Source organism: Spodoptera frugiperda, chromosome 25, assembly GCF_023101765.2.
Source record: "Spodoptera frugiperda isolate SF20-4 chromosome 25, AGI-APGP_CSIRO_Sfru_2.0, whole genome shotgun sequence".
NCBI lineage: Eukaryota > Metazoa > Arthropoda > Insecta > Lepidoptera > Noctuidae > Spodoptera > Spodoptera frugiperda.
The window spans coordinates 6,353,710-6,368,203 of record NC_064236.1 but is presented as its reverse complement, the minus strand read 5'-3'; the positions used below and the strand labels follow the sequence as shown (position 1 = coordinate 6,368,203).

General features: G+C 33.6%; 1 protein-coding gene and 1 long non-coding RNA gene across 3 annotated transcripts in view; one reads left to right on the top strand and one right to left on the bottom strand.

Moving 5' to 3' along the window:
• LOC118268059 (peptide transporter family 1) overlaps positions 1-14,494 on the top strand; it is a 48,577-nt gene that overhangs the window by 11,924 nt on the left and 22,159 nt on the right. The gene's annotated exons all lie outside the window — the stretch shown is intronic.
• LOC126912356 (uncharacterized) lies at positions 7,270-10,107 on the bottom strand. Its single transcript, XR_007706998.1, has 2 exons — positions 7,645-10,107; positions 7,270-7,501 (listed from the first exon to the last, which is right to left on the bottom strand). It is a non-coding gene; the product is annotated as an uncharacterized LOC126912356 (long non-coding RNA).

Sequence of the window (14,494 nt, the reverse complement as noted above, 5' to 3'; positions counted from 1 at the left end):
CATGTAGTTTAATTTTTAACTTGTATTTTGTGTATGATTTGATGCTGACATTAATTTTACATTTTACAAATTTAATTTAAATTTTACATTAGTGACATTTTGAACTTCTTTTCTTATTATTATATAGATATTTATTATGCCTGCTTAAATTATCTTCTATCATATTGTATTATGATCTTAAATTGGGTTGAAATAAATGAAATTTGAATTTGAAAAATTTGAATTTGAATGAATAAATCAAAACTATTGGATCGATTTTAATAAATTTTTCAGTGAGTGTCAAAGGATTTATATGTTATACCCGTCCGAAGCCAGGGTGGGTCGCTATATTTTTATATACAACGTTTACAGTTTTTCTGTCGTGTATTTAGTATCAGCATTGCACCCGTGCGAAGCCGGGGATACGACACGATAAAAAAACACTTATTTTTTTTTTCAAATATACATATAAACGTTGTATTTGTATTATGTATATAGGAGGTGTTATTTTTGTATACGAATTACCCACATGTCCCAGTGTTGTACGGTGTATGTTTAATTATAGAAGTACTTATGTATAATATATTATGTATATGTACCTATGTACTAGTAGTTATAGAGTAATCAGTCTTAATTGTATGCATACAGATTACGACGCCTACTATAGTGTACTCGTACTTATATTAATGTCAATTGTTCAACACTATGATAAATATATAGGTACTTATCTATAGGTTTTCAGATCAAAACGTATTTATGTTCAATTCAAGGCCAAAAAATGCATTTCTGAAACGAACGAATATGACTGACTGGTAAAGCTGCTCATGCGAAATTATAGATTTCTACAAATAAGAATAAGAAGTCAACATTTTAATTGTCAATTAATGGAATAATTTCAACAACAGTATATTTTTTTGGAGGGGGGAAAATCATCCAAAGACTTTTCTCGCCCTGGGCGCGGCGAGAGGGAGTGTCAGACTCTTACTGACTAAAAACCACCCCGTTCCTACTCCTGCTTTTCGAGCCGGAGCCCCGGTAAACCCGCTAGGTAGTCCGCAGCTCCGGATCAGGCATCAGCCCTACTGGGCCCCATCTGTGGTGGTCTGATGGATGGGATGGGATGGGATATACAACATACATAAGTTACAATCAATTTTGTGTACAAAAATGCTCTCTCAATCCACACTTAAATTGAAAGGGAAGGAAATATTTTAAACACTCAAGGCTTTAGAAAACGTTTATAGAATGAACCGTTATCTCTGCGTGCTGATTTTTATTTTTATGACCATAATTTCGTCTCTGGCTTCCTAATTGTTGGTCGAGTAGTCGCAAAAACGACAAAGTGACGACAGTTTTTCTGTGTTGTGATAATTTTTGATAATGCCACAAAGTCTGGAATGGTGCTGTATACTCGTACATATAATACTACTAAGTACTAGCTACTTCTATACGATTTCATCTGCTCTGCTCCTATTGATCGTAGCGCCTTACAGCCTTCCTTTGATTGAACACATAACGATTTATTTAATCCGAGCCAGAGATTAGCGTGGTCAAACAAACAAACACTTCAGCTTTATATAGATATTGGTGTAGATAGAAATTAATAAATAGGGTCCGTATAACTGCCTGTATGACACCTAAACTCATAACATTACCTACTGCACAAAAGTGGGTGTTACATTGCATGATCATGTGAAACAATTGTTACAATTCCGAGACTAATGTTTTATCTTCAAACAGTCAGTCCATACTGTAGGTAACTAGGTATAACTAACTGTAAAATCCAAAAAGATGTCCATTCTCGTTCAGTTTAGTAGATATTTAATAAAAAAACATTTTTTTTTCCAACCTTGTAATAAATTTGAGCAAGATTCACGCTTCGTTGGCATTCTTGAAGATACGATATTAATTGTAATATAAAAACATTTTTGCTAGACTGGGAACCTAGTTTTGTGTTAGACGTCGATTGATTTCACTTTTCTATAGTCAAAACAAATACTGTCATTGTCAAGCGACAGTCTAGAGGCGAAAGTGAAAAGAATATAAAAATCCCTATTACGTACAACATTCTGACAGCATTCATGATCACGTACTAGGTTACTTGGCGAGGAAAATAAACTTTAACAAACGTAAAATAATAGTTTCTGCTGGGTCGCAGTCGTTAAAATCTACATGATTTAGACGATGTAAAGGTGAAAATACAAGTGCTAGGGTAGGGTATACTAGAATCGAATGTTGAGACGTACTGTATTAAGCTTTTATTTGCCCCATACAAACGTAGTGACAGATTTTGGAACATATCCTTACATTCAGAGAAATTATTAGGACATTATAGGCTGATGCTATTTCAAAAACTTAATTCTCGTGCAATTGTAACCTACATAATGTAGCTCTGTAAATTATGTCGTGGGTACAAATTGAATAACACTTGTCTGCCAAGTTGTTACAAATCATGATATGTCATAAAACGCTTGTATCTTTATCTGTCACACATGAAGAGGCTGAGCGTAAACCAAATTCAATTGAATAAATCATAGCAAAAATTTAAAGTCCATTAACTATTATTTTAAGTAGTTAAGTACGTGTTCATCAAACCAAGGTCGCAGTCTTTATTAATTTATTATCTTCTGTTCTTGCTACTTACTTTGAGGATCATAGTTTGTATGTAGTTAACGTTTGCCGTTGACGGGTTTTAGATCTTTAGATATTTGCCGGAGATGGTGGTATAATTACCGAAACACGTGTAACATCAAGCCTGTGCAGACTAGAGACTATCCAACGTGGTACGGGGGAGTTTTAGCAACAGAGCGAATAAGTAATAAAGAAGAATAACTGCTGTGCTGAGAGATATTTAATGATTATACTTTACCTATTATCTAAAAACGATATTGTTCTGCAAGTATCACAAAATGACTGATGCCTGAGTACGACGGTAAGGGTAATTACCCGTGATGCAGTTGATTCAAGCTTTCGGTGGATGCTAGTCACCATTCTGAATTATTAATTGTCATGGTTAAACAGCTTACTAATAAAACCTTTTCACGAGGAATCCGACTAGTTCCTAACTGAAATCCTCCTGAATCGTGTTGTCCTGTTCGGAGAAGAGTCCCTCGTCTACACATAGTGAAAGTAATCTTAAGTTGTATATTATGGAGCTTCCCGAGTTCCGCGATTCCACGTGTAATTTTCTCATCTCAGCTATTTATCTTGGAGGGATTCCCTTCTCCATAGCTGGATTCACGTATAGTACCTACCTACGTCTATTTGTTTAACTTTGTGTCTAGACTTATATACCATGTAAAAGGGGGGATCCCTCACTCAAGTCACTAAGTATGAGTTCAGAAAGTGGCACAACGACAATAGCCACTCAACACTGGTCAATTGGCAGAAGAATGGAATTGGTAAATAAAAAGACAATTTTATTGATAAATCGATAAAACGTTGTCAATCCTAGATACTCAGGTGAAGGGAAACAAATAGTTTCTCTTTGTTTTCGTGATAATATTGTTTTGTTTCTGCAAACAGTGTTTGATATATTGAATACGATTTTAACACATACAGAACAAAGGCAATTAAATAGCTACTTAAAAGATTTGCTAATATTGACATTCTTTGTTTTTTATATCGGGATTTACCTAACGATTTCATTAGTACTTAGTTTCTTTTTCTTTGAATCCTAACGTAATATAAATTGTACTACAAGGTATTTATTGTGTCGCGCACTGCCTAGCGGGCTACCGGCTCAAAAAGCAGGAGTAAGAACGGAATGGTTTTTAGTCAGTAAGTTGACACTCCCTCTCCCCTCGTCCAAGGTGAGAAAAACCATTGGATCAGTAAAAAAATGTATTTATTGTGATCAAGTGGTCATACATCAGTCTGTACACGATTGTTATCTCTTAGAAAAATGTGTAGAAAACTTTATATAACAATACAAACCTGTTATTTTAATAAGTAGCTAATATGTAAGAAAAAATATAAAGCATCACGCATATTTACGCTCGACCAATTTAGATGTTGTGGAAGTAACTAACGTATCATTTATTATGTATGTTGTATAACAGATTACGACAGATAGTTTGCAACTGTAATCTAATTTCTTTATTTAGATTCTTTTGATTATAAAAACGACAAATATAATTTAGGAAATCCTTTAATGATTGGACTAGAATCTAAAAAGAATTGTGTTAATGTTACACGGATATTATATAAAGAAAACCAGTTGTTTTATAATTGCACATCTGTCAATCCCTTTAGTTAAAAATTGATGTTATTTGCGTTGTTGTCGTACTTCAGTAAACTTCATATTGTTGTCAGTCAAACATATGTTCAGAACACGGCATGTGCGGCCGTTGCAACATGCAATTACCTTTGGAAAGTGAACGCGACAATACCCGGGCTCTCTCCTCTCAAGGCCTTGGACAAAAACCACGCGCAGTTTTATTATACGACACGAGACACATGGTGCAAGAGGCAAATTATATTTTACTTTAATAATAAAATTCAAGAGTCATATAAAAGTTGCGACTGTATCTTTTCCCACAAAATTAGAGAGATTATGTCTTAGAAACTGCTAAACAAAGAACTCATTAAAACGTTGCTACTTATTGTTCAGATCTGTGGCTGTCAACACTCTCGGGATTGTCCATCAAACAGTTTAGTAATAGATCTCCACGTGCCGACTAAAGTGTCCATATTTATTATGTTCGTGTTATAAATTATAACTATATACCATTTATCACCACGTTAGTAATAAAATATTAACACAACATTGCTGTTGACAGGACCAATTGTATATGCTATATCCAGTCTTCACGCAAAATTGGATTTAATATTAAAATATTTATATCTTATGTGTTGTTACCTAGCTAGTCCCTAATACACCCTGAACTATGTAAATGTATACTAATGGCAACCAAGATATTGGCAGTGAAAGTGTAAATACACACACAAAGTAAGACTTGCCGCATAAACCGTTAATACGGCTCAAGTTAATTAAACATAGTTGGTGTTTTAATACTCAACGCGAAAGTATTTAAGAATTCAGAAAGTATGTATATTTGATGTGTACCGCCCGCCAATATAACACGCATTACTCAATTTTAACAGAGCATAAAATAACGTTAACGTCTCCAATATGGCCATCTGCGGCTATTTAATTGGTGGAAATCATTTCCGATTGGTTTGTTAAAATATTTTATTTTATAGCAAAGGAGATTGGTACCTAGCGGTAGCTAGTCTCACAGTCGGATTTATTATGATACGGTACTAAATACTTTGAACCAAAATTGCGTAATGTAATGATAGATGAGCCACAAAAACAACACTGGCCTCAAAAAACCTGGTTTTACCGCTCCTTTATTGAACGGCGGTACGTTTGGAAACAGCAACAATATTTTCCTTAAATTGTGGCAGGTACACCGTACAATTACGACAGGTTTTCTCCGTAATTTGCGGGCCGTAAGTTTTTGTTAAAAGACAGTTTTTATTTAAAAAAAAAATCGGGACGTCCGTCGTCTTGAAACGAGTAAATGTCGCGTTATCTTTCACATACTTTATGTTGTGATAAAAAACGTTGCGTTGCTTAAACATTTTGTCGTACATGACAGTCCTTATAAGTGTATTGACAGCTGTAGAAATGATAAGAACACGCGAGGTGTTACATGCAGGTGAAGTGCTCTCCAGTCGCGATTCTTTAGACGAATCTGCTAATCATTTCAACAGCTGCTAGATTTCATCACGTGCGGCTTATCTGCTAAGGATCTTGGTTAAACAGTGATAAGATTATAAACTTTGTCACATCATAAGAACTTAAGCTAAATAGAATTTAACAGCTTCTATAAATATTATTCATTTGTATGTTTATTTACGTAAACTTATCTTAAAAATCCTTGTACAGTCTGCATTTGGCATATCTCCATTACCTTAAGCAAGTTGTCAGACGTTTCACGTTACGTCACTATAATCTGCATCTTGCGTTGGATGCAAGAAATGTAGCCAGTATTTTATTTACGTTGTTGAAGATTAAGGTAATGTTACGAAACGAAAACTTCTCCAAAATGGTCACATAAATACTATTAAATCTATTATATATCTCTATAATATATTAATATCAAATGCTGTTCGTTAGTCTCAGTAAAACTCGAGATCGGCTGGACTGATTTGGCAAATTGTGGTCGTGAATTATTTGTGGTAGGCCAGGGAAGCTCAGGAAATATTTTGAAAGCGGTACGAAGTTTGCCAAGTCAGCTAGTCTGTAGGTAATCCATTTTCAAATCTAATTCGGTCACTTCTACTTATGATCGTAGCACTACGTTCCATTTTCATTGATGCGTAGTCAGTGGTACTAGGGGTCACTTAACAAATGCAGTCTCTGTGACAGATAGATGAAGAAAGAAGGAACAAAAACTAAACAAGTAGGTACTTACCTACGTATAGTTCTTTACTTTTTGTTGCAAACTGAACCATGAGGATTCCCTTGAAAAATAAGGTCATGGCGCGCAAGATTCGCTTGCAAATACATTGTAAGTACGTTTTAAGATTAAAAAACTCAATGATGAGCACAATTGTGATTTGATGTGATGTACCTAATATAATGAGGTTTTGGATATTTCAATCACTTATTTCAATTATATAGGTGCGAATTGGAGCTGCCAACCGCAATAAAGTATATTAATAAAATATGTTGTCCTTTGGGACAACCTGTATACATACACGATACTCGACGATACAATTTGATTATTTTTTGGGCAAATGACCGGGCATATGTTGTCGTAAATCTGGTATTCAAACCAGATATGAGATGTTTTTTATAAAATTCTGTTTTACTGCTTTTTGTGAAAAACAAAACTACTAAATTCTTGGATATTTAAAGGCAGTAACAACACTGTCCAGCTTTTTAAAACAAAAAAGAAATTACATTATGAAAAATTGTGGTCACGTTAGTTGAAAATGTCATGAGTGTCACTAGGGGTGTCTGAATACGAGGGTGGCTGGTTGTTCCCAGTTATTCCTCTATAACTATTTCAATAAAAAAAGTAATTTAAAAAACTAAAAAACCCGACTGCGTTTCTTTATAATATTAAAATGAAAAAACCCTAAAACAAGAAAGTCATCGTAAAATTTAAGCAGTCGGGACCCATTCTAAATATAAGACTTTGTGAGGGCACATACAGCTGGCTTTCTAAAATGGGTCCCGACTGCTTAAATTTTACGATGACTTTCTTGTTTTAGGGTTTTTTCATTTTAATATTATAAAGAAACGCAGTCGGGTTTTTTAGTTTTTTAAATTACTTTTTTTATTTTTATTTTTTTTAGTTTTATTATTTTTTCATTTTGATATATCTAGTGTCACTCTCACAGTAAATACGAATCAAACGACCCCTATCAAGCGGAAATCCATCGAGTCGTTCAGGCTAGAGAGTGAGAAATATTCGAATTTGGCGCCAAAAATCCGCCATTTTGATTTTTTTTTATTTTGATATATCCAGTGTCACTCTCACAGTAAATACGAATCTAACGACACCTCTCAAGTCAAAATCCATCAAGCCGTTTAGGCTAGAGAGTGAGAAATATTCGAATTTGGCGCCAAAAATCCGCCATTTTGTTTTTTTTATTATTTTGATATACCCAGTGTCACTCTCACAATAAATACGAATCTAACGACACCTCTCAAGTCAAAATCCATCAAGCCGTTTAGGCTGCAGAGCGTGCCAAACAATTATACATACATACATACATACATACATACATACATACATACATACATACACTCGAAAAACATAACCCTCCTTCTGGCGCAGTCGGGTAAAAATGGAAATACTTTTTTGTGCTTTCCAGAGTCGTCATAAGAATACCTGTCACCGAGTCACGTTTTGGGACAACCTGTATATACCTATGCATATTATAAACTCTTAATAAGCTTTAGTTTTGTACCTTTAATAATTATAATACATTGTATAGTGTTGTACAAATTTATACATAGGACGAACAGTGTTATCAAATATCTAACAACAATGGTTAAGTACTGGTTAAATCAAGTGTCTAGTGTACCTTTTAGCCTAGTACCTAGTTATCTAGTACTATCATATTGGACTTTATATCCATTGGAGAGGATATCAGTACTTATCAACAACTTCACAAAGAGTTGAGATATTTTTTTCTGTCACATTTATCTTGTTGACATCGTAACATCTTGCGATTAGCGAAAACATCAGTTTTACGTATTTAAATCTGTACCGTATTTTAAAATATTGATACCTACGTCACTGGAAAGTAATTGGTAACTAAAGTCAAACTCAAAGTCAAAGGATTTATTTGCTAATGAATACAGTTTCAAACAAGGTGTTACAAAGTGTCGATCAGTACAGTATTCAGTCATAATATAGTGACATGCAAAAATACATATTTATCTTAAATATACAATTATTTCGGGAACTTACATTGCAAGAATTCTTTAATGGAATAAAAGGGATTATCAATTAGCCATGTTCGTAATGCCCTTTTAAACCGAATCATAGGTAGTTCCCGAATTTTGTCAGGAAGTTTATTATAAATTTGGATACACATGGGAAAACAACTTCGTTTGTACAGTTTGTAAGTACCTAAATAAAATATATTGAAGGCATATTAGGTAGCACTTAAGCACCCACGTCAGCGAATCAATTTCTGAGAAAATTCTCTGCAGTTTACATTTTCCATTTAAAGTAGATTAACTTTAGAAGATTAACTAGATCGATGTCACCGTTCATGAACACTTTTTCTTCGTAACTTAAAAAAAAAGTAAAACAAGAAAATTCTAAGCAAACGCCGCGACGCTATTACTTTTTGCTTAGCAATTAAAATACACGATTACACTCGTTTAGCGAACTTAAACCCTAAAACATCGGGTTTGAATTTAAATTCTATTGATAAGAGAAGCCTGCCAATTGCCTTCGGTTTATTTTGTTGCAATATACTAGCCTTGACACACTAGTGGTAGGACTATAGTGGAAAACAGGCATCTTATTTAAAACATTATTATTCCTAGTACGTTTTAATAGTTGCAGAGATACATGTTTTGAGGATAAACATTGGAATATTAAGTAAGTCAACTATTTATTTGTTATACTTACTTTGAAACTGGAACTCGTAAACAAACTTTTCCTTTTTCGATTCGAATATTTCCTTATATGCGTCTCAAGTGTATTTATTTATACATATATAAACATAACTAACATACCTACAAACTACATAAATCACTGATTTTCCATACTGTGGTCGGAAACCGCATAAACTATCCAAGATTACTTAGGTACATACATAAAAATCAGTATTTATGTTGAACTTCAAAAATATAGCCTAGCTATGAAAATTTGGTCTTTATTCTCATAAGTATCAAACCATACAAAGATAACCTTAACATTAGTCCAACAAGACTAAAAAAAGTCACATTACCTAAGAACAACGCAGTATTAACCAATCTATACTCATAAATAACAAACATTATTTAAATGAACATTACTTAATCCATTCACAAAAGTATTCTATGAAGTAAGACTTAGTCCTCGTGCACCCACGCAAATTGACAAATTCGATACTAAGTCCAAAATTGGTAAATCTTTTGCAAAAATGTCGCATATTAAGAAGTTTATACCTTGGTAAGCAAAGGTGTTGTGATTAGCAAATTCATAATGAATTGTGTAATCTGTGTGTGTATTAGAATTCAATTTCAATTATATGTATGAACGAGAAAAATATCATTAATAACATTAGCTTATATATAAGTATATAGAACTTATATGCGGGCTAAAACATCTATTATAAAACATTGAACTGGAAATTTTTCCCCTAATATCGAGCGGCACGTCAATTCATAACTCGCAGTTGTTAGGCGGTCATCTAGTCCATTGAAATGTTACATGAGCTTTACATTTTTTAGAGGACGCAATTTTATTTTTTGATCATGTAGGGGGGGTCAATAGAAGCTTAACTTGAAGTTTGTGGGGTCGCCACCCTTGTCCCTCGGCCGCCATCTTGGAAAAAGGGATGGAAACACTTTTTTTGCTATATCTCAGAAACTATGCATCGTAATAAAACTTTTAAAATCATAATTTGTAGAAAATTATTTTGCCTACAAATATGTTTCATAACTTTTTGCCCTAAATTAACAATTAAAGAAGTTATAAATAAAAAAGTGAAATTTTGTTAATAAAATTTTCTCTTTTGCTCTATAACTTTTTTTTTACATTTTATAAATAAATGGCTTCAGACCAATCTTGTAGAATATTTTTCGAGAAAAATTTTTCCCCACAACTGTTTTCAATTTCATTCATTAGAAACTCAGTTACAGCGCTTCGAAGTTAACCGGGTTCGTCAAATTAGTCCAGTCAAACAAGCTTAAATTAGGTAAGAATCTCGGAATGCGAGATGACCAGCTGTAATTTTGTAAATACTTGTATATTGACACCCTAAAACTTGTCTCAAAACCATGGTATATATGGTAGGGTGTAAGCAACTCTTAAAATTCAGGGTCAAAGGTCCCAAAAATCGTTCTTTTGCGGTTTTTTGGAAATAACTCATTTCCTATGGGTTTTTGGTATTTGTATTCATTATCAATATTGTAGAATACAAAATTCTCTACAACTTTTGTCTAAATTTTTTTTTTACATGGTGAACCGTTGTCGAGTTAGAGGGCGGAGAACGCACGGTCACTGCATCACATCAGACATTTTTTTTTCAGCTAACCTATCCGTGATGGTTGGTTATGGATAGGACATTAAAAAAGACGTTATGGTTTCTAAAACTATTTTTCGTCAAATTCAATTGTTTGAAAGATAGACGCTTCCAAAGTGGAAAATTGACCGTGCGTTCTCCGCCCTCTAACTCGACAACGGTTCACCATGTAAAAAAAAAATTAGACAAAAGTTGTAGAGAATTTTGTATTCTACAATATAGATAATGAATACAAATACCAAAAACCCACAGGAAATGAGTTATTTCCAAAAAACCGCAAAAGAACGATTTTTGGGACCTTTGACCCTGAATTTTAAGAGTTGCTTACACCCTACCATATATACCATGGTTTTGAGACAAGTTTTAGGGTGTCAATATACAAGTATTTACAAAATTACAGCTGGTTATCTCGCATTCCGAGATTCTTACCTAATTTAAGCTTATTTGACTGGACTAATTTGACGAACCCGGTTAACTTCGGAGCGCTGTAACTGAGTTTCTAATGAATGAAATTGAAAACAGTTGTGGGGAAAAAATTTCTCGAAAAAATATTCTACAAGATTGGTCTGAAGCCATTTATTTATAAAATGTAAAAAAAAAGTTATAGAGCAAAAGAGAAAATTTTATTAACAAAATTTCACTTTTTTACTTATAACTTCTTTAATTGTTAATTTAGGGGCAAAAAGTTGTGAAACATATTTGTAGGCAAAATAATTTTCTACAAATTATGATTTAAAAAAATTTATTACGATGCATAGTTTCTGAGATATAGCAAAAAAAGTGTTTCCATCCCTTTTTCCAAGATGGCGGCCGAGGGACAAGGGTGGCGACCCCACAAACTTCAAGTTAAGCTTCTATTGACCCCCCCTACATGACAAAAAAATAAAATTGCGTCCTCTAAAAAATGCATAATTCGGCCCTCAAATTGTAACATTTCAATGGACTAATCAACGAACGTTCATAACTGTCATTACGAGTAATCGAAGGCCCGAAAATGTGCCAATATCAGCTGATATATCAATAGCTATTGAAGCCCGTAAATGGTCGACAGTGTTCGCCACTCGTTCGCTAATGTCCCAGGCCCCAGCCAAATTCTGTTTGATAGACGTAGCCGCCATTACGCTTGTTATGCCTAAAACCAAAATGCATTTCGTGAATCTGAAGCCCTTCATACTGTTTTGTGAATAAAACTGATGTAAGATTGAATATCTCTAACGCAAACAAATGCTATTTATTTTTCCTTAAAATTGCTAAAGGAAAAATAAATAATAATACGGTTTACCTCAATTTTATTGTTCTTATGTCAATAAAAGCAACGTTTATATCTAGATACCTTATAGGCACGTGTCTCTGAGCTGCGAATATAAAGTCAATATCTCCTTATCACGGTTTATGAATGTAATAATTGGTGATCATTGGAATCTGTGCTAATTAGGTGAGACATTCGCGTATTATGATAAGTTTCTAATGCTTAATGTACCAGAGGAGTAGTAATTCACGCTTTGCAATTCAAAGAGCAGAAACATATATCACTAGCTTGCCATTGCTGCTTGCCTGGTACTCTTGCGTGTTGAACTCCCTTCATATAAGTCAACTGAACTCAATGAGCCGTCATCTACACGACTTATATAATATGTCCTTGGCGCCAAATAATGTTATTTGTAGCCATAAATATTACTTAAAAAAACTAACCATCATAAGACTCATCTGTTACAAAACTGATTACTAGATACGTAAAACTAGCAAACGTACGAAAAAATAGCAAACCTTTTTCTATACCTACCAATCCTACTAATATTATATAAATACGAAAGTTTGTATGTTAGTTTGTCTCTTACTCCTTCAAGTCAAAACGGCTTAAGGGGTCGAGAAGAAATTTGGAACAGGTGTAGATTGTGGTCTGGAATAACACATAATATGCTACATTTTGTATAATGAATGCGGGCAAAGCCGCTGGCAGAAACTAATATAAAATATATTATTAAGTAATTGTATGTTTTAATATACCTATATAGGTAATTTTTGTAGACCAATATTTCGTATACTAAGGTTCAAAACTTTGTATTAACTTGAATACAAAATAAAATTGAAATATTAGGAGGGCATTAAAATCGACGAGGTTGCGAGAATACTAGCAATGTTTATAATAAACTATTACTATTGTCTTCTATTGGATTAAGTACATATGTATAATGTATATTGTTAACCGTGTATACAGTTACATTGGCTCGGTTACTTTCCTTCTTATATTATTACGACACTATCTGTTTAAGAGGCAGGGCACATACTGTCTCTATCAAGGTAAGGTTGGTCTTCCTTCCTCTTCCTTATATAGCTCCTGCAACCTTGATAAGTTACTTGATAAGAAATAATTTTAATTACTCCATTATTTATGTAGAAAGGAAAATATTAATCGTTAAGTTAAGGTTTTCTACGCGATATTTCTTAATTTTATACTATAGCGACCCGCCCCAGCTTCGCGTGGTTACAATGGTGATATCTTATGCACGTATTTATACATATAACACTATGTATTAAAAAAACTGCATCAAAATCCGTTGCGTAGTTTTAAAGATTTAGCATACAAAGGGGTATAGGGACAGAGAAAGCGACTTTGTTTTGTACTTTCTAGTGATGTAGTGATGCGACTGTTACTTTAAGTACTTAAAAATGTTAATTCTTTTAAGTAGTTCGATGCAGATTTCAAAGAGGTATTTAAAACGGATACTAAAACGATCAAGAGTGAAATAGGTGCTTTAAATAAAGTCTATGTGCTCGATTGCGGCTTTAGATATACCTCAATATCATGTGGGCTTTAACAGTTTTCTTTTGATATTATATAAAATGGGGTACTGATACTAAGCACTTGAAAATCAAATAGCTTTTCTCCCCCGGAGCTGTGGACTGCCCTGCGGGTAACAGGGGTTTGGGCTCTAAAAGTAGGAGTGGGATAGGGGTGGTTTTAGTCAGTAAGAGTCCGACGCTCCCTGTCGCCGATAGCACTTTCTAGCTCAGGTAATTGAGCTCTAACAACTCTAATATAAAGTGCTGCAGCGTCTCCTTCCTCTTCATAATAAATTTCCTCAGTTTATAATAAACTAATTAATACTATTAATACTAAGACTTGTGCTTGACACTGTTGGTTCGTTTTATGCAAGATATAACAAACCATATTTTAATTTTATTATAACTTTCGTGGGATATACTTAATTACTTATTATGTTATTGGCTTACTCGCGTAACTGTTTGACGAGGACCTCGACTAGTTTCAAGCCATGATGAAGCCTAGATGCTCATATTAATGAGCAGAGCGTACTGGGACTGGGACACATGATGTGGTGATCAGTAGTAGCGTAACAATCGCATAACATGACATAATAATTAAACCATTAGAAATATAATAAAATATTATTATGATAATCAACTTGAGTATAATTGTTTTATACAAAAATGGTCAATATTTTCATACATATATTATTTTTTGTGTACCTATGAAATAAAACAAATTAAGCAAGAGTCTCTAATGACAATCAGCATTTTGTATGCAGAACCAATTTAACACATTTAGAATTGTAAATTGGAGGTATTTTAGCCGTTTATCCCAGTAACCTATAATATTTAAGAATATAACTATGTTCAACGTAGTCGTGCTATATTTAGCACAATACATATGAGGTCAATTGCTCATATTTAATAGTCGTTTCTCAATATAACAATAAACTCTCAAGCATGTACTGACCGACGTGGACGATTCAATCCAATAATTCAATTGTGAACATTATTGTCACATTCGTATTGAATTAGT